The sequence below is a fragment of the Dasypus novemcinctus genome, chromosome 20 (assembly GCF_030445035.2).
Source record: "Dasypus novemcinctus isolate mDasNov1 chromosome 20, mDasNov1.1.hap2, whole genome shotgun sequence".
Classification (NCBI taxonomy): Eukaryota; Metazoa; Chordata; class Mammalia; order Cingulata; family Dasypodidae; genus Dasypus; species Dasypus novemcinctus.
Window position 1 is genome coordinate 50,794,479 of NC_080692.1, and position 20,043 is coordinate 50,814,521.

Sequence of the window (20,043 nt, forward strand, 5' to 3'; positions counted from 1 at the left end):
AAAATTAAAAATTTAAAGATTTAAAAATTAAAAAAAAGTCAAGATTCAGTGAGCATGGTTGCATGCTCATTCCATTGTGTTGGGTAGTGCTCCCAGATTCTGTTTAAGCTATGACTGGAAACCAAGACTAATACAGTTTATGTGGCCATGCACACATGTTATACAAATCCTTGGTGCCAGTTAAACTAGGCCCTTTAAAAGAGATCAATTTACCAAGCAATTCAGATTGCTCATCTGGTCCGTCATAAATATTGATGTAATCCCATCCACAGTTCCAGGATTCTTCTGTTACGAAGTCTTTAATCACTGCTTTCACTTTATTTCCTGATGTTGAATAACAAGTCCAAGTGCAGTTCAGCATTTTGGGATAAATGTTGGGATAATTGGGTGATGTGATCTCAAAAGAACCTACTGGAACCAAATCCAGTACTAGACATCCTTGATGCAAAAAGAAAAAAAATAGCATGATAGTCAAGGAGCTATTTCCTGACTCTGGTTTTGGTGTACACAACTAGGCCATTAAAACCTAAATAGTAAGTGTACTTTATTTCTATTACCAGTTTCTTTGCATCTACAGTTCTGTAGGTAGAGTGGCAGAGACATTCAGCCTGGCTGTGTTGCAAGCGACTAGATGAGCACACTCTCTAGACCACACGCTTTTGGACACACCCAAAAGATGGTGCCCCAGCACTGAACCAAATGTCTCCAGCCCCGCCTCACCCTCCTCCTGTAAGCCCTCCACCTGTCAGCTATGCCCCGTAAGCCAAACCGCTATATAAACGCTGCAACTTCCTGAATAAAGCAGATGTGCGTATGAACCCGTCTCCAGAGTGAGTTTATCTCTGTCGTCCTTACCCCAATGAACCTCCCGCGTCCAACACAGTTCCTTATGTATATTGACACAGGGTTTGAATTACTTTTGTTTTAAAACAATGCCTCTTAAAAAAGAAAAGACGTAAGTTCTTTGACTTCACTCACAAACTGTGAGTCCCCAATTCCCCCCACACCTGCATCTCAAGCTAGTTTTGTTGCTCATACCTAATACATATTCTCATTTAAGGTTCACAATCATGAGAAACAGGTATATTATCTTCAGTCTAGAGATGAGCAAACTGACAGATGACATTCAACTGATGTGGATAAGAATTTCAGGACTTCTCTAAATTTGCAAATGCCACAGCAATATTTCATTTCCCCCACAATAAAGTATCATGTAACATGAGTAGAGAACAAGGCAAGCAGCTTGAGCAGATTTGAGTGTGCTCCTGGAGTCCAACCTCACATCACCTATTATTCAAATGACTAGTAATTACAAGGTAAGGAAAATTGGATCCCCCTACAGTATTGAAACCAGGATACCGAGATTCACAAGAGCTAAGATGCTACCTTTTACTAGAAAAGAGAATGGAGGATTCTGCAACATCTAGGCATTACATGACATAAAAGCAGGCCAGCCCAAAATTGACTTACTGCAATAATCTTCACCCATGTCCTTAGATATCACTAAATTCAGCAAAGAAAAAAGAGAGAATATGTAACATATTCCAAATGAAAGGGCAATGAATAGACTTACAATAGCTTGGGGGATTCCCATTAGCAGAACAATGTTGGTTGGATAAGGAGCTACTGCCTCACTTTCTACAGCCTAATCTGCCCCCAGGTCTCCTCTGCTCCCAAAGTTTATATCAAGACAATGAGTGAAAGTCCACATTTCACTATAAAGCAAACATTATCAGGTCATAAACCAATAGACTTCAAAAGTTTGCGCAAGTCAGAGTATTCTACTTACTGGACAATGCTTAGCAATAAGGATATTCCTAAATATATTTTCAAAATATCACATAACCAAAGACAAGTCAAATTCTGTATCTCTGGTCCATTACCTCTCTTTTGTTCTTACTTTCATTTTTAACTTAAGTTTTTCCTCTTATGGAATCTGGGAAAAATTATATTCAGAGTCAATATATTTAATTAAATATTTTATAATAAATTTCTTTATTCTTCTGACTATAAAGGCGATATATGTTAATTGTAAAAAATTTGGAAAATACAGAGATTCCAAATAATAATAATAATAACAACCTACTGTGGTCCCATTCTTTAAGCAGTTAATATTCTTATTTTAATGTATATCTTGCCAATTTCCTATGCTATACATTTTCTAAAAAGTACATTTCACATAACTTTTTCCCCACTTAATATACTTGAACATTTTTCTATAATAATTTAGATAAATTTTAATGACTATATTTTTGATTCACGTAGACACACCCTAATTTCTAATGACATTTAAATATGTGCTTTAGACTATGAATGATGAATTGGATCTTCACTAAACCTTATGCATAGGGTATAAATCTACCGTAATTGTGTTCAATGGAAAAACATCTGCATTTATGGTTTTCTATGTTTATGTGAAAAAGAACTGAATGTATAACAAGTGTCTTTTCTGAGTTAACTCCTTCTTTAGCTTCCAGCTGAAATGGCACTTGCTTATTGAGACAATTATTGAGCACTGACTATTTTCTGGGCACAGTTACAGGCTTCAGGATACAGCAGCAGGGCATTCTTGGTCAGAAGGCTGTCATGCTGATGTGGAGAATTAGGAAAACTGACAGGAAAAGAAGTCAAGAAGATACGAAAGGCCAGATCATACAGGGCTCTGTAGGCCTACGTGAGGACTTTTACTAAGAAAGAGTTGGGGAAACATTGGGGATTATAAGCAGAAGAGAGATATGATCTGTTTTAATTGTTTTTAAATGAAGACTAGCTGTGATAAGTCAAATATACTAAAGATAGTCTGGTACCAGAACGTGATGGTGGACCTGTTGTGAAGTAGTTGAATTTTAGATCTGGTTTGCCAAAGACTCACAGATGTATTATATTAGGTATGGGCTGTGAGTTGAGAAGTCAAATGGGCCAAGATCAATAGCTTAAGCAATTAATTGGTAAAAGGGAGTTGCCATTTACTGAAATGGGAAGACTGGAGAAAAGAGTTTGGAGATGGGATAGGAAATCAAGATTTCAATTTCATTCATGTTAAGTTTGAGATCTTTATTAAATATCCAAATGGAGAGGGAAGTAGATACATGGTGCTGGAGTCAATAAAGAAGTTGAGGTACAAATATGAAGTTGGGAGTTATCTGTGTCTAAATGGTCTTTAAAGCTATGGAAGAGGCGGCAGACTTGGCCCAGTGGTTAGGGCATCCCTCTACCACATGGAAGGTCTGCAGTTTAAACCTTGGTCCTCCTTGACCCGTGTGCAGCTGGCCCATGCACAGTGCTGATGCGCGCAAGAAGTGCTGGGCCACGTCACGCAGGGGTTTCCCCGCGTAGGGGAGCCCCATGCGCAAGGAGTGTGCCAGTAAGGAGAGCCACCCAGCGCAAAAGAAAGTGCAGCCTGCCTAAGAATGGCACTGTACACGGAGAGCTGACACAACAAGATGATGCAACAAAAAGAGACACAGATTCCGGTGCTGCTGACAACAACAGAAGCGGACAAAGAACACGCAGCAAATAGACACAGAGAACAGACAACTGGGGTGGAGGGGAAGGGGAGAGGAATGAATAAATAAATAACTCTTTAAAAAAAAAAAGCTATGGAAGAAAGTGGGATAACTTAGGAGGGAGTATAGGTAAAGAAGACCAAAAGTCAAAGACTGAGTCTAGGGACACGTCAACCTTTAACAGTGGGGAAAATGAGAAGAAAACAGCCAAGAAACTCTGAAGGAGAGACCAATGAAGTAGAACCAAGAAGCAAGGAGAACGGTTTTCCTGGAGGTCAAGCCAAATGAGAAGGAGAGCTCATCTGTGTCGAATGCTGCCTTGTGCACTGTTGATGTAGACTCGTGAAAGTAACTGGTAGCTTTGTCAAGACAACGATCATGGAGTGCAAAGAAAGTAGGTCCTACAGGAATGAGGTCACACGAAAAACGGAGGACAGAAGAAGAGACTGAGAGTAGAACTGTTTCACAGAGTTTTGGTGTAAGAAAATAGAAATCCAAGTTTTCCTAGGTTTTTACTCCAACTCCACCCCTCCACCAAACTAACAAGGTCCTTCTATTACACAGTTCCACAGCATCCTTTATTTTCCCTTTTTAAAACTGTAAAAAAACAAAACACTCTCTCTATATGTCTGATGATTATTTGCTTAATGACTGTCCCTCACTAGACTATAAGCTCATTAGGGCTTGGACTGTCTTATTCAGAGCTGAATCCACAGGGCCTGGGGCATGTTAAGAACCAGAGTTGACAGTTTGAATAAAGACTTACATGTGCGAGTTCATTCTGTTCTGTTTAATTTAGTCCCTTAAGGTACACTTAAACTTACATAATTTGGTCTTGATGCCAAATTAGTACTCTTGACACTTCCCATCTTACCAGACTAAATTAAGATATTTTTTATAGAAACATCTCTCCAAGTTCTCTTAATATCATATTCCATTTAATATATGTTGAAAGGCAATGACAGAAATTGAGATGGTGGAAAAACAAATCATGCCAATTTTTAAAAATGAGAATGAGTTGACTGATCTTAAAGACGGAAGCAGTTCTAATAACTGACGTGTTAAGAAGTCATTAAACATAATGACAAGTGTTTTCTCACAGTCCAGCTTCTATCATTTGCAATAGCTGTTCTAATTTTTTAGAATTCTACCTGTACCTCAGGCCAAACCACAGGAATACTGGGCAAAGCATACGTTTCAATAATCTGGTCAAAACTACTATATATGAGTTAACCATCAAAAAAGTTAAAAAAAATAAAACAAAAAGAAAGTAGGACTTATTACTCTTGGCAGTATTACATTAAGGAAATATTAATGCCCAAAAAGAAAAATGACTTGAAACGTTTATGCTAGAGATAGAAATTTCCTCAGGAGCCATAAGAGAAGGAAAAATCTGATCAATTTTAACTTTGAAGGTTAGCTTGATGTTCTCACAGATTACAGACGTCATGACCTTAAATATTCATCTTTTTCTTCTCCCTTAAAACTGACACATAAAAAAATAATTCCAGTCTGTTTACATATTTGATAGGATTTTTCACAGTGAAACACAAGAAAACATAAACAAGCAGCAAAGAAGAAGACAAATAATGGATTCACCAGCAATATGAAAAGAATATCTCAAATAAAACTCTTCCGTAGCTGAACTGACACAGTACATGAAAATCAACGTCATAACAGGACCGCGAGATTTTACAGAAGAATCTCTTTCACATACGTTTCCTAACAAAACAAAAATTCTTACTTTTATCAAGGCAAAGGTTATAAAGCAAAGAGGAAAAAAAATCCTAATTTTGAAAGTACAAATTAATACCATATTTATACCCTACAAGATAAAAATGGAAAATTAAGCAGAATAAAATCAATTAGAACAGAGAAATAGATGTACTGAGTTTCAAGGTATAAGCAGTTCTAAGACAGGAGTCCCAAACCAACCAAGACAGTGTCCAGTTCCTATAGCGTCTGGAATAATTCATACGGCTCTTTCAAAAGTTATATATGAAACATAGTGCAGGACTAGGTCCTTGGGGAACTAAAAAGTTATTCTTGTCCCCAGAAAAAGACCCAATCACATAATGGAAGTATATCTGAGCTCTACAAAACCTTAACTTATCCACAGCACAAATGAATGAGGCAAGTTGCAGTAAGTGGGATGAAAGTCAAAATTGTTACCTGGACTAAAAGGACTCTTTAGGCCGTGGTGCTTAGAGGTGTCGGGCCACCGGGATGGAGCTGGAAGGCCCTGGCTGACGGTGGCTGCGACAGCCTGGAGCACTTGTCAGTCGGGTCTGAACCTGCCGTGGGGTCTCTCTGGGAGACAGATCCCTCAGGAGCTGGAGCGTATTCAGGAGCTCCCTGCTACCTTTACCCTAGGAATCCAGTTCAGTTCCTAGAACAAAACTTTTCCCTCCATTTTTGCTTTTTATAGCTTTATTATTAGAAAAGTTTTAAATCATGGGTGAAAATTTGAGGAAATTTCCAAAAAGTTACTCATAGTCTTGTAATCAAGAAATATCCTTTTTAACATATTGGTGTGTCTCCTTTGGAACTTTAGTCTGTTCACATGTAGCACATTTTCAAAATGCAAATTATATTGCCAATTTTGCTTAAATGGCTGCATAGCATTTTATCCTATGGATTTACTATACTTAACCAATTCCCCATTTAAGTTCTTTCTCCTTTGTGATTATAATGTTGAATGAATATCTTGCGTATAAATGTCGCCATACACAAGTATATTTTTAATAAGCAGAGCTAAAGGTAGAAACACTAAAATGTTATGAGTTTACAGAGTTTTAAAAATATTTACTAATCACCCTCCAGAAAGCAGATTTCAAATTATACACCACCATCAAAATGAAAATGCCTGGAACACTGCATTTTATTTAATTAGTACAATCATTCTTCAAATTCTTTTTGTCAATTTACTAGGTAAAAATATTTTCCTCATTTTTTAAAAAGACTAAATATTCTCTTTCATATGTGTTTGATTTGTCTGTAAGTTGCTCACTCAAGTCATTTGTCTATTTTTCATGGAAAATAGTGATTCTGGATTGTGTTTAGAAATAAATTGGTTAAACTCATTTGTTTTACACACACACACGTATATATAGTGCATTAAGTATCCTCTAATTCTAAAAGAGTTCCCTTAGTGTCTCATAAATGTTGAGTCAACTAGAGAACAGTAGAAAGTTTATAGTTAAGTGCTAATTATCATGAGGTTGGAGATCACAGTTCCTTTCTTATGACAAACGTTTTCTATGTTTGACTGAGCATACTCAATATTTTCCAAAATAAGCAATCTAACAAATGTAATTTGCTATAGGACTTACCATTTCCAAGTTTCAAGTCAACAGTCCTAGGAATTATTAAACTTTTCACTATTACAGGAAAACTCCACCCTGTTCAGATCACAGAAAATCAATTTTATTGTGCGCAATCTGATAAACATTATAAAGTAACTGCCCTGTAAATATTCATTAATCTTTTTTTAAAAAAGATTTATTTATTTATCTCCCCTTCCCTCCCACCCTGTGTCTGTTCTCTGTGTCTATTTGCTGCATCTTCTTTGTCCACTTCTGTTGTTGTCAGCAGCACGGGAATCTGTGTTTCTTTTTGTTGCATCATCTTGTTGTGTCAGCTCTTATGTGTGCAGCACCATTCCTGGGCAGGCTGCACTTTCTTTCATGCTGGGCGGCTCTCCTTACGGGGCGCACTCCTTGTACATGGGGCTCCCCTACGCGGGGGACACCCCTGCGTGGCACAGCACTCCTTGCGAGCATCAGCACTGCACATGTGGAGGAGGCCCAGGGTTTGAACTGCGGACCCCCCATGTGGTAGACGGACGCCCTAACCAAGTTCTCCACCTCATTAATCTTTCTTATCTGGACCAAGTCCGCTGCCTCATTAATCTTTCTTATCTATCAAGAAAGGCTAATGGTTAATCCACTTCTGTGTGTTCTCAAAAGGACTTGGGTCATATGTTACCACAATTTTTTTTAAAAAAGCTCTTGGGTCAATAATTTATCATTCTCTAGTAAAATGAAAAAAAATGAAACAAGAGTCTTTGGGTCTCGAATGTTAACATGAAATTTAATCAAAGATATCTGATGCCTATAAAATTTATTGTCACAGATTTGAGTTTTCATATTGAATTGTAAACATCCCCCTATTAATTAACTAAACATCTCAGAGCTGTTGAAAACTCTAAGCTTGTTACTTTTAAATTTTATTTCTGTTGAAACATACTGGATTTCATTGATTGCGGTGGCTTGCTCAGTCGGTGGCGGTGGGGTTGCTCTGCCCCACGTTGGGCGCCAACTGCGACGGCTTGCTCGGTCGGTAGAGGTGGGGTCTGGCTGCGGACGAGGGGTCGGTCCCACTTGGGATGAAGGGTCGGTCCCACTTGGGACGAGGGGTCGGTCCGGCAGCAGACGAGGGATCGGTCTCACAAGGGGTTGCGCGGTTCGGCTGACGGGGTCGCCCGGCGAAGCCGGCGACGAAGGGGTCGCCCGGAGAAGCAGGCGACGAAGGGGTCGCCCAGAGAAGCAGGCGACGAACTGGGGACAAGGGAGGCCAGGCCCTTGTCGGAGGCTCTCAGGACTGGAGGGCGCACAGCAGAAGAACTACCGCGGAGACAAGGTAAACACGCAAGTCCAACTTTATTGAGGGAGAGGCAATAGTTTTATAGGGGCTGGGGAAGGCTGATTGGTCGAAGCCACGCCCTGTTCTGATTGGTTGCCGGCGAAAGGTCAGTGGGCGGTACTGGACGGGGGCGGGGTGGTGGTTAGGGATTGGCTGTCGCTGTTGCTGGGGGAAGGGGCAGGGTTTAGGGATTGGTGGCTGCTGTTGCTGGGGTAGAGGGCAGACTTGAGTTTCCCGCCCACGCCTGGCTGTTGCTGCTGTCGGGGGAGGGGAAAAGGGCAGACTGGAATTTTCCGCCCTGCGCCTGCGCAGGGAGAAGGAAGAAGAAGGGTGCCGCCCCACAAGGCATCGTGTGGTGCCATCCGGGAGGAGGGGCGGCCGCGGAAGCATGGCTGCCGAGAAGGGGAGACCCGAGGGCACTCTGCGCCCATGCCGAGCTTCCTTCAGGGGTGGCGGTGGGCCCGAGCAACCACCCTATTATGGGGGCAGCAGAATTAGGCCTACCGCGGCCGCTCCCCTCGCCAGGCCAGCAAACCACACTTCAGCCCGAGGGGTGACTGCAATTGATAATTTCCTTTTTATTTTCTTCTGCCAGTTTATCCTTCTTCATTCATAGTTAAGATAATTACATGTTTTCCTCTACGTCAATGGCTTGAGACTCAACTTTTTATTCAGCTCATGTATGATGTGATAAAGAATACAATTTTACCTTTATCCTCTCTGAATTGTACTCACAAACTTATCACATAGATGTGTTTTCTATTCCCCAGGGTCTCTGCATGTTTATTTCTACTCATGTAGGTCTCTTTTCATACTGGAACAACCCTGTTAAATTGTCACTGTTCTAAGGTATGTTTTAATACCTCATGTGCCTGATGAACTGGCTTCTGGACCCTCCCCAGCGAGACAAAGGCCATCAGAGTCTTCGGTGGTTACCTTGTGGTGATACCTGTGCCTAAGTCAGTTGGTAATTTGTAGCACTCATGCATGTGTGTGGTGTCACAGGTGACTCTTCCAGTATGCCATATAAAAGCTGCAGGTAAACATCGTTATCATCATGTCACAGGTGAGGAAACTGAGTCTTAGATCTAGAAACAGTCCCCAAATCAGTGAAATAGGAAGTCATAGAATTAAGATTTGGACCCAGGACCATCAGATGCCAGAACCTCTCTCTGATCTGCTACATCCGACCATGCTGGGAGTGTTGGTCAGCAAAGCAGAAACACTTTTCCATTTCTCTTCTCTCTAGTCACCTCCCAGCCAGGCATGGGCAGGTGACAAGTATGGCCAAAGGGATTTAAATCTGCTATAAGATTCTTTGAAACACTTTTGCCTTTTTTATATTGACCACCTTCCCCATCTTGTTTTCCTTTTTTCCTTCAGTGCTATAGCAAAAACTGCAATAGTCATTATGTTAGGAAAAGGCCAGGAGAATCGCTGAAACTTCAATGCTGACAAAATGCTGAACGAGGGTCAACAAAAACCTGTTTATCTCTGGATTTCTGTTTGCGAATAATAAAGTCACCAAAATCAGGTTTCCGTCTACTACCTAATTGATAAACAAATTAAATGCCTTTTCCTGTGGCTATTACTTCATCTGATTAATATTATAGCCTCAGTTTTCTGGCATTGCCATTCGTCTAGAACTTTATCCTTCTCTTAATTTTATTATTTTGAGCAAATTTAATCTGGGTGACCCATGTAGACAGCATATCATTGGATTTTGTTTTTAACTTAATCTGAGAGTATGTTATACTAATCTTAATTACACATTTAAGAAAATAGTAAGACTATTTCAACATCAAATAGAGGCTGATTTATGTCACATGTAAGTCATATACTAAAATACAAAAAAATCTAAGAACGTCATCATAAGAGAAAATCAATAGCACAGTTACATGGGGGGAGGGGATTAGTAGTTACCTATTAATTTTTCGGTTGGTCCAAATCCTTCATAAACCCATAGATGACCCGGACAGGCTAAGGTAGTCGAATTCATCTGGGAGTTGATAGTATCGAGCCGAGTGATGTGGTTTAAAGGAGCTACTAACCTCCAGTGACAGCTATGCAGAGACGAAAGGAAGTCAGAAATGATTTCCAAACAGGATGTACCACCGTTTACCTTGCTAAGAATTTAATGTACGCACGCTAAAGACTGTTGGTGAGGCTAAGTTTTCATAGCTGTGTTTGTGCTTGGATGAAAGACTGAGTTCCACCTGAAACTACAGCTATTAAAATATTCTCTAATACTTAATTTGTAAAAAAAGTTAACTAAGTGCTCCCATGATGGTTGGCCAATCTCGTGTATTATCTTAGATTCTGACTGGTGACCTATAAGAGTGAAGGACCTACACTTGGCTTGGATTTGCCCCAGACTTCCCCAAATAACTGAAATTTACTTAGGATTGATATTAGATAAATCTTCCCTTTTCATTTCTCACTTTAAATTTATTCTGATGTTCCATTCAAGGAAAACTCTCTTTCTGTTGTAGCATTTTAAGAACCATTTATTGAGTACCCACTACGCGCCAGAAAAATTTGCACTCATTACTTCAAGAATGCCTTATCAATATTCAATTTTGCTTAATAAATGGTTTCTTTTGTTGAGAAAGCACCATTTATCAACAGATAGTCTTAAATTCCTGTTTTTAATATGGAAGGCCTCATGCCAAGGATTCGTGCTCATCAAGCTCATCACGGACTCTCCATCGTGGTAAGAACTCCATCCCCACTGCGTACCGCTTCCTCGAGAATATCTTGGGATCCGTATGATTCCTGCAGGTTTGGTCAAAATAACATCCTCACAAGCGGCCACAAGCTCTTGGTTCAAACTCTGGGGAGGTCTTGTTATTTTCCTTTTCATTGGACCTAAAAATAATTATGAGAAGGATCAAAAGGGAATGAGAGAAAAAACTAACTGAAAAGCCTTGCTATACATGCTTTTTTAGAAGAAAGGTACCAGCTTTTCTGACTTACAATCTAAGGGGGAAAAAAAAAGGTCACATGTCAGCTGGTCTCACTGCAAAGTTTTTTGATCTTCAACAGTCAGGAGTACACAGATGAGCAGATCCCTCTAAACTATCTTGGGCATAAGCCTTGGGTCTATGGAGGATAATGTGGAATACCTACAAATAATGCCTATTTTAATAAGGTTAGCCAAGAGAAAACTTCTATATGAAACATGCTTTTCTGTACTACTCATTTAACTTTACCCCTAATGTGCAATGTAAACAGGCCCAGTAAAATATATTCTCTGCAATGCTTTTTTGTGCCAAGGAGGGAAACTAGCTTTCAGTTTTTTTATACTCACCCAGAGTCAAAAGGCTTCACTAATTGCAATTCTAAAAGGCAGTCCAATAACTCTGAAGTGAATAGATTTAAAAATTTTTTTTTAATTTTTTTAAAAACAATACTTAGATTACATAAATGTTACATTAAAAAATATAGGGGATTCCCATATGCCCTGCTCCCCACACCTCCCACATTTTCCCACATTAACAACCTTCCTCATTAGTGTGGTACATTCATTGCAATTGATGAACACGTTTTGGAGCATTGCCGCTAAGCAATGTGGATTATAGTTTACATTGTAGATTATACTCTCTCCCACACAATTCTATAGGTTATGGGAGAATATATAATGGCCTGTATCTGTCATTACAATCATTTAGGACAATTCCCCAGTCCCAAAAATGCCCCTGTATTATGTCTGTTTTTCCCTCTCCCTGCCCTCAGAACCTCCATTGGCCACTGCCTCCACATCAATGATATAGTTTCTTCCATTGCTAGAATCACAGTAAGTCTATAGTAGAATACCAGTAAGTCTACTTTAGTCCATAGTTCATTTCCCAATCCTGAGGATTCTGGGATGGTGATGTCCACTCCACCTCTAAGCGAGGGGGCTGTGATCCCATAGGGCTGATGGATGGGACTCTCTTGCTTGCAGTTGTAGACTCTTTCGGTTCCTTGGGATGGTTGTTGTCCATCACCTCCTCCTTGGTGGTTGTCCTGGGAGAGTCCAATGAACTAAAGAGTAGGGTTGCAACTCCGTTGAGATTCAGAGCCCAGCTTGCACATGGACAGCCCGAGGATTTTAGTCTCTTGGACATACGCCTATCAATTCTAGTACTAACTGTAAGTTCAAATAGAAGAACAGAAGAGCCATGTGCAGGGAATCCAACTCTGGCACACTGGGGAGCATAAATACAACTGATTTTTAAAATAATGCTATCATTTCATATTTGCTTACAAAACTCATTCTAACTTTTTTATCACTATAATATCACTGTAAAGAAAACTCTGATACAGAGATGAAAAACTGTCAAGAACTAATAAGTCAGCGATTGATTTAGAACCCAAATCTTCTGAAACACGAGAGTTAACAGCTGTAGAAAGGCTGTGATGGGAAGAAAAATGATCACAGTCAGAAATACTACCTTGCAACCAACCTATCTAGCTATGCCAAGAAATCGTAACTCTTGATGATTTGCAAGTCAACCATTTATTCCACTGGTCAACTATATTATCCACATTATCCATTTCTCTTTTGGACCAGACCATATCTTGGATCACTTAAATGGATTTTTCTTTGCAAAGAAACTTAAAAATAATTTTGTGCTAAAGACTGTATACAGTTTGAAATATTCCTAGAAAGAATAAGATTGATTTTAAAACTGCATGAGTTTATAAATTGACCGCACATACTTTGGACCCTGAAGACAATGTAGCTCATGCCACAAGCACCTTGCTGAAGGGAAAGGAATTCCACCTTGACCAGTGGTGAAGGCCTATTCCACATAATATGCCTGTGTATGTGCTGTGTTTTTTTTTTTAAAGAAAAAGTCAAATCTAGTAAGAAAGCAAAAGCAAAATTTTTAAATGTTTCTATATTTCAGGTAAAGCAATTAATTTAATGATGAGGTAAAAATTTACTCCATTCTGCAAAAGATGGAGACAGGGCTGGAGAAGTCAGGGGACTGGCACACTGGCAGGTCCAGTTCCAGTCCTGGAGACAGTCTAACGGTCACAGCACTTCCTGACAGATGGTGAGTAGTAAGAGACTTTACCTTTGAAATCACCATGATTTGCCACTTCCAATAAAAAGGTGGCCTGCTAATCAAAAAACAAAACAAAAACAAAAACAAAACAAAACTCCCCTCAAAGAGCTTTGATGGCAAACGTTTTCTACCTGAAAAGTTACTCTTTCCCTCCAGTCAATCTTCTGGTGAATGCTTTACTCTGAGAACTTAAGTCAAAGATGGAAGGGAAAACTATAATCATAATTCTAAAACGATCTGAGGGCTGCTTGAGAACGTGTGGGAAAAACCTGGGAGTTGCTTAGAATCACATTTATCTGCTACTAAGAATACTTAGGTTTCACGCAAACGTTTATTTAAATGTTACCTGCTCAGAAACACTGGTAACACTGGCTACCACTGTACTCTCTTTCTCCTTTCCTACTTCATTTTTTCTCCTTAGCCCTTCCATCTATTACATATTGTATTTTTGTCTCATCTGCGTTCTTCTCCACCCTTCAGAATATAAGCTTCATATGGGCAGGGAATTTTGTCCATTTCATTCACTACTAGCTCCCCTGGCACATAGCAGGTGCTCAATAAACACTTAGGGGGAGGAAGGGAAAAAGAGGATTCTATCTAAGAAGAGGAAAAGAGAAAACATTAGTTGGCATAAATATTGGGTAAATGATGTTGAAATACTATTTGAAGACTTGTAAAATACTTACTGGTAGTAAGTAGAGGTTGCTTTTGGATGAGTTGCTGTTCCCACAGGGAACCAGACAGCATTGTACGGTATGGAAGAGTACCCTTCACCTTGAGTACAGGGCAGTATATCCATTACAGTAGCAGTTCTGCTAGCTATAATAAGAACAGACAGGACAATTTCACAAGATGAAACTGAAAATTTCAAATAAAAGAAATGCCAGGTTAGAAAATTGTAGAGGTTCCTGCAGGTGAGCCACAATAAAGTCTAACATGGTTTTCAATAGGTAATAGTGATAAAGGCATTTTCCCAGAAAAACTGTCTGAATATGTAGATGTGAGAAAGATAGTAGTACAAACCCTGGAGATAATAATCTATTTCATTTTATTTTTCAAGAAACATCTGCTAAGTCCCTTTACCAAGTAAAAAATGTATTTCAGCAGGACTAAACAAGAAGTTTAAAAATAAAATCTGGAAAAAAAGATTTTTCTGACTTCTGAATGAGGTATGAATGTAAGCATAAAAGTAATGTCAAACAAACATCAAAGAATCAATGGGTAGATTTAAATGAAAAATTAAAAACTTTCATAACATACAATAAACAAAATTTAAAGGCAAATAACCTTAAGAATAAGCATTTGTAACTTACAACAAAGGCAATTTTCCTCATATAGAAAGCTCTTATAAACCAAAAAAGAGAATACTCAAGATAAAAACAGACACAAGATAATGACAAGTCATAAAAAATAGAGTAACTGACATAAGAGGGATTAATCCCCATTAATAATCTAAAAAGGAAAAGTCCTTCTCAGATTGATAGATTGGGTTATGGGTGTGCTGAAAGAGGTACCTGTCCAGCACTAGTGGTAGTGAAAACTGATTTAGCCTTTCTGAAGAGTACCGTGGCAGCATTTATTCATGCAAAGCACAAGTTCGAGTCCCCAGGCCCTGTCCTAATTTAGGGGGATATAGAAGGCAACAAAACAGCAAGGAACCTGCTCTCAGGAAAGCTTTGTTTCAATCAGGTAAAAGACGACGGTTTCAGACAGCGACTAAGTCTGCAAGTGATAGCCTGAGCGTGGTACGAGGGAAGGGGCCGCAGAGACAAAAGGTGGCCGATGCCCCTCAGGCTGAGGGGGCCTCTGGAGGAGGGGACTTGCCTTTCTTCATCTATTTATCTCACGCCTTCTGTGTACCAGGCACTGTGAGAGGCGCTGGGGATTCCAGCTGGGAACAGACTAAACTTCCCGGCCACCTCAAGCTCACTGAGAGTGCAGAGCCAGACAACAAAGGCGGTTTTTAAAAACTCACACGGCGAGCGGGAAGACAGAGAGGGCTAAGCACAGAAAGTCCAGAGAGGGGCAGAGGCGGGCTGAGGGCCCTTGCGGAGGCCTGCGGGCCTCTTTAGGAAGGGGTTTGAGACAAGCCTAGGGCGGCGGGGGCACTCGGGGACAGCGGCCCCCGGAGGAGAGAGCCCGGCCCCCCGTGCGCGGGAGTCTGTGCTTTATCCCAGCGGCGCTGAGAAACCCTCGGGGGGCTTAATCAAGGGGGGACGAGGGGCTGTCTGATTATGGGGGGACATGTGCCCAGTGGGCAGGCCAGTGGATTTTCTCTTGACTCAGAATGAGAAAGTGCTTGAATAGTCTTTACACCGAGACACTGACCACACACAGGGCCACAGCTGCCCCAACGGACAAGCAGGACAAACGCTCAGCACGCGGTCCATCACTGCCAGCGCCCCAAGGTCAGCCCGCCCGACAGGTGACCCCCAGAGAAAGCCCAGACGCTCCCCGCACGGCCGGCAGGACGGCCCCCAGCCCTGCCCAGTGCCCCCGGCAGAGGCGAGCCAGGGGACACGGCCTCCCAGCGCGCCCGCCTCCGCCCTGCCCAGCGCGGTGACCGTGGCCGTGGCCGTGGCCGGCTGGACGCAGCAGGCCCCGAGGAAGCACCGTCGCTGGACGCAGCCTTCGCTGGCTCTCGGTGGGGAGGTCTCCTCGGATTTCCACTAAACCAAGGCTTCCGTCTTCTCACTCGACGACGCGCTCTCTCAGAACCACTCCTGAGAGCAGGTCCCCCTCACGGCCGTCTCCTGGCCTCCTCGCACTCTGATCAAGCGTGAGCATGTGTGCACCCACACAAGCATGCAAACTAAACTCATTTTCTTTCCAAGTCTCCATCAGCTATGTTATTTCCACCCTTCCCGCCTCCCTCCTCGCTGCGAGCCAAAGGCCTCCGCTGTGCCCGTACAAACGGGAGGTGCAAGCTTGTTTCATTGGACAAAAACAGGTCGGCCTATCCTTGAGATAAAACGACAGTGGCATATTAATAGCAAATCTTCTCACTCGTACTACTTAAAAGACTTGAAACTGTTTGCTTCCATTTTTAATTTAAAACCTCCCTCTATTTTTAACCTTTTTTTAAACACCTCCTCTGCCATATACCGTTTTCTGGCAATCTGGCATGGTTCTAGCAGCTTTGAAGAAGTTAGGCCTCTCATCTTTTTATTTTCCCTAACACACACACAGACCCTTTAGTATATTTACTTTGTGAATTCAAATTTTGTAAAGATTAAGTGTCTAGAAAAAGAGCATGCCTATTACACGAATCTACATTTTGGGGGTACTATTACCAAGACAAAAGTCTTGACCATAAGCCGCCCACCCAGGAGAGGCTCACAACCTGAAGTCTCAAGCCAGCGAGGCGCAGCTGGCGCTCTCGGCTCACTTTGGCTCTTCATGGACAGTGAGAACAGAGATCTGACTCCCGGTGGGAGACCCAGGGACGAGAGGTGCTCCCCAGTCTGCCACACTGCTTGGTGGAAGCCTGAGCGCCCAGAACAGGCCAGCCTTTCCCTGTAACCCAGTGGCTATCTTGGAGTTGAAAAAAAGCCTCTGGGCTCTTCTGGGTCCACTTGAGAGTAATAGACTATAATTCAGAATACACAGACACAAGGTGCCAACGAAAACCAAAAAGAGGCAAAGGAAAACGCTGTTCCAGCACAACAGTGAGCCTGAGAAACTTAAGTTTGCCAGAGGATAATGAAAGCTTTATTATTATCAGTTAAATGTTCAAGAGTTAAAACAGGTGATCTCATTTACTACACTGTATTTTCTTTTTTTTTTTAAGATTTATTTTATTTACTATTTCTCCCCACTCCCTTATTGTTTGCATTTGCTGGTTTGTTGTGAGCTGGTCTTTTTTTTTTTTTTTTAGGAGGCACGAGGAAGGCACCTAATCACTTGAGCCACCTCCGCTCCGTTTTGTTGCATCTCTCATTATGCTTTCCTCTGTGTGTCTCTTGTTGTGTCAGCTTGCCCCATCAGCTCCCTGTCTCGCTCACTGGGAATCGAGCGCAGACCTGCCATATGGTAGGTGGGGGCTCAACCACTTGAGCCACATCTGCTTCCCTGATGTTTTCTTGAAATGGTATTGTAGAGAGAGAATTTAATCACAGTTAACTAAAACAAATTTTAATGGTTTTAAAAATTTCTTTGAAAATACACAGTGGATAGTATTCTCTATTCCCAACATGTTTTCATTTTTTTCCTTCCTTGAGGTGAACCCATAGACCAGTTCCCAAAAGCTTCCCTAAGTTAGCCGAGTATTTAACTTGCTGGGACAAATGAAGGCATTCATGGAGCTTGTGACCCAGGGCAAAGAAAGGGGAACTTGCTGAATGCAACTGGCTGCTCCTCACTTCTTCGACTTGCTCTTAAGTCCAAAGGCACGCCTGGACCTGCGGAGCCGCCTGCAGAAGCTCAGGGGCCGCAGCTCTGTGTGCTGCAGTCCGCAGCCTCTCCTCCTAATCTCCCCCAGGCTTCCTCCTTGACCCTTCTTTCTTATGTTTAGTTCCTTGAAAAAAATCTTTACAAACAACTGTGAAAAGAACAACTGTGTAATATATCCAAGTAAGACATGGCACTACCCTACAGAAATTAATCCTCTAACAGAGGAGCGACGTCCACTGGTACACTTTCATGAACCGTAGAGATGCAAAGCAGGATAAGGGGAATGCAATGCTATAAGAAGCCAGGGTTCTACTCCATTACCTAGTCCTCTGCGAATTCATTGCAAATTCTCCTTTTCATGACACAGCTACCACGGTCTGCTCAGATATTTACCAGGTCTTTTTTGATTTGATAGTCATTTAGCTCATCTCCCAATCTTTAATCTTGTCCCGCCTGCCCTCCAGTCAAGAGTAGCATGTGAAATGAAGGAATTAAGTCCTTTTCCTGCTCAGAGCAATTTCAGCAGCGCAGTGTGCAGGACCCTTCGTGGTCTGGACTGCCTGCCTTTCCAATCTTCCCTTTTTCCTCCCTTTCAGCACGTGTCCTCTGGGACAAACTGGCCAGGAAATGTGCCTGGAAGGCAAGCCACAGAGCCTCGAATTCCCAGCTAGTGACTTCTTGTTTATAAATGGGAAACAATCTCAAAAGAACATTGCTTATGTTTATTAATTTCCTAGTGTAGAAAGCAAGGGGTGGGATTGGGTGGTTGTTAAATATGGCAAGCTCTAACAACGTATCTAATAAAATAATAATAGAATTTAAGAACCTACAAAGTTCTATGGCATGCATGAGTGTTTATATACATATAAGAAATATCTTGTCTACCTTTTTTTTTTTTTTAAGGGGATACTGGGGATTGAACCTGGGACCCCCATAGATGAGAAGCAGGTGCTCCACCACTGAGCTACACCTGCTCCCCTCTTGTCTACTTTTTAAACTATGTTCATTTTCTAATAGCCTGAATGTGGCTGTTCAAAGAATACATTAGGTGACCGCCACCACTCGTCAACCCTTACGGCCAGGTGCTCTCTGTTCTAAGTGCTTTATACTTAGGAGCTTATTTAGGCACTTGGAACTGTTCATTAAGCTCAGACTGTTGAAATCATTAGCTTTTAGGATTTTAGACTCAAGTCTGCTCTCTATCTCGGTCCCAGTTCCAGACTTATTTTTAATTTAAATGAATAGCCCCACCTTGGTGATTTGACGCTCACACCATACCATGATGACTAGTCCCTGTAGCACTCTCCTTCCTGGAACAGTCCAGCAGCCGTTTCCTTCAACACTCCTGCCGTGTTCTTGGTGATTTCGATACCCTCACGGTGAGCCAGCATGGCAGCTTCTCACTTCCTCACCTTTTCTCCAAGGACCTTGTCCTTCCCCAGCCTCAGTCCCTCACCACCTTGTCCCTAGCAATGCCTCCAGGTCTGATGTAATCTCAGTTTCCAGCACCAACTTCTAGCTCTTCAGCTTCATCCAACAGTCCTTCCACCCTTTGGGACTTCTCATTCATCCATCTTATCCTTTGTGTTGCTAACTCATGTCTTCTCTTTTTTTTTTTTAAGATTTATTTTTTAAATTTCTCTCCCCTTCCCCCACATTGTCTGCTCTTGTGTCCATTTGCTGTGTGTTCTTCTGTGTCTGCTTACATTCTTGTCATGCAGTACCGGGAACCTGTGTCCCTTTTTTGTTGTGCCATCTTGCTGTGTCATCTCTGTGTGTGTGGCGCCACTCCTGAGTGGGCTGCACCCTTTTTGTGCAGGGCGGCTTTCCTTACGGGGTGCAATCCTTGCATGTGGAGCTTCCCTATGTAGAGGACACGCCTGCGTGGCACGGCACTCCTTGTGCACAGCAGCACTGCGTATGGGCCAGCTAACCACACAGGTTAGGAGGCCCTGGGTCTGAACCCTGGGCCCTCCATATGGTAGGTGGATACTCTATCAGTTGAGCCACAACCACGTCCCCATCTCTTGTCTTTATCACACTCTTTACCTACCTCAAATTCCATGGCCCATCCTTTTACTCACTCATAATCACCCTCAACTCCCTTACACTCTCCCATATTCGGGAAAGGTCCACACTGATTAGATCCACTCTACACCTGCTCTGTCTCAATGTGGGACCCCCTCAACATCTCCAGCAGAAACAGACAACCAAGCTAACAGGTCAGTCTCCTAAATAAATAATCATTCATCTCAAGTAGGCTTTCAGCAAGTGTATTACACTTTCTTCTTTCATTCACATTGCCATTTTTTTTAATAGAGAAATGTTCCATACTTTTTCTTTTGCCCTTAAAATCCCATCTTTCATCTGCTCATCTTCTTTCCTATTTCACTGAAAAAAAGAGAAGCAATAAGAAGAAAACTTCCATGGCTGCTATATCCATA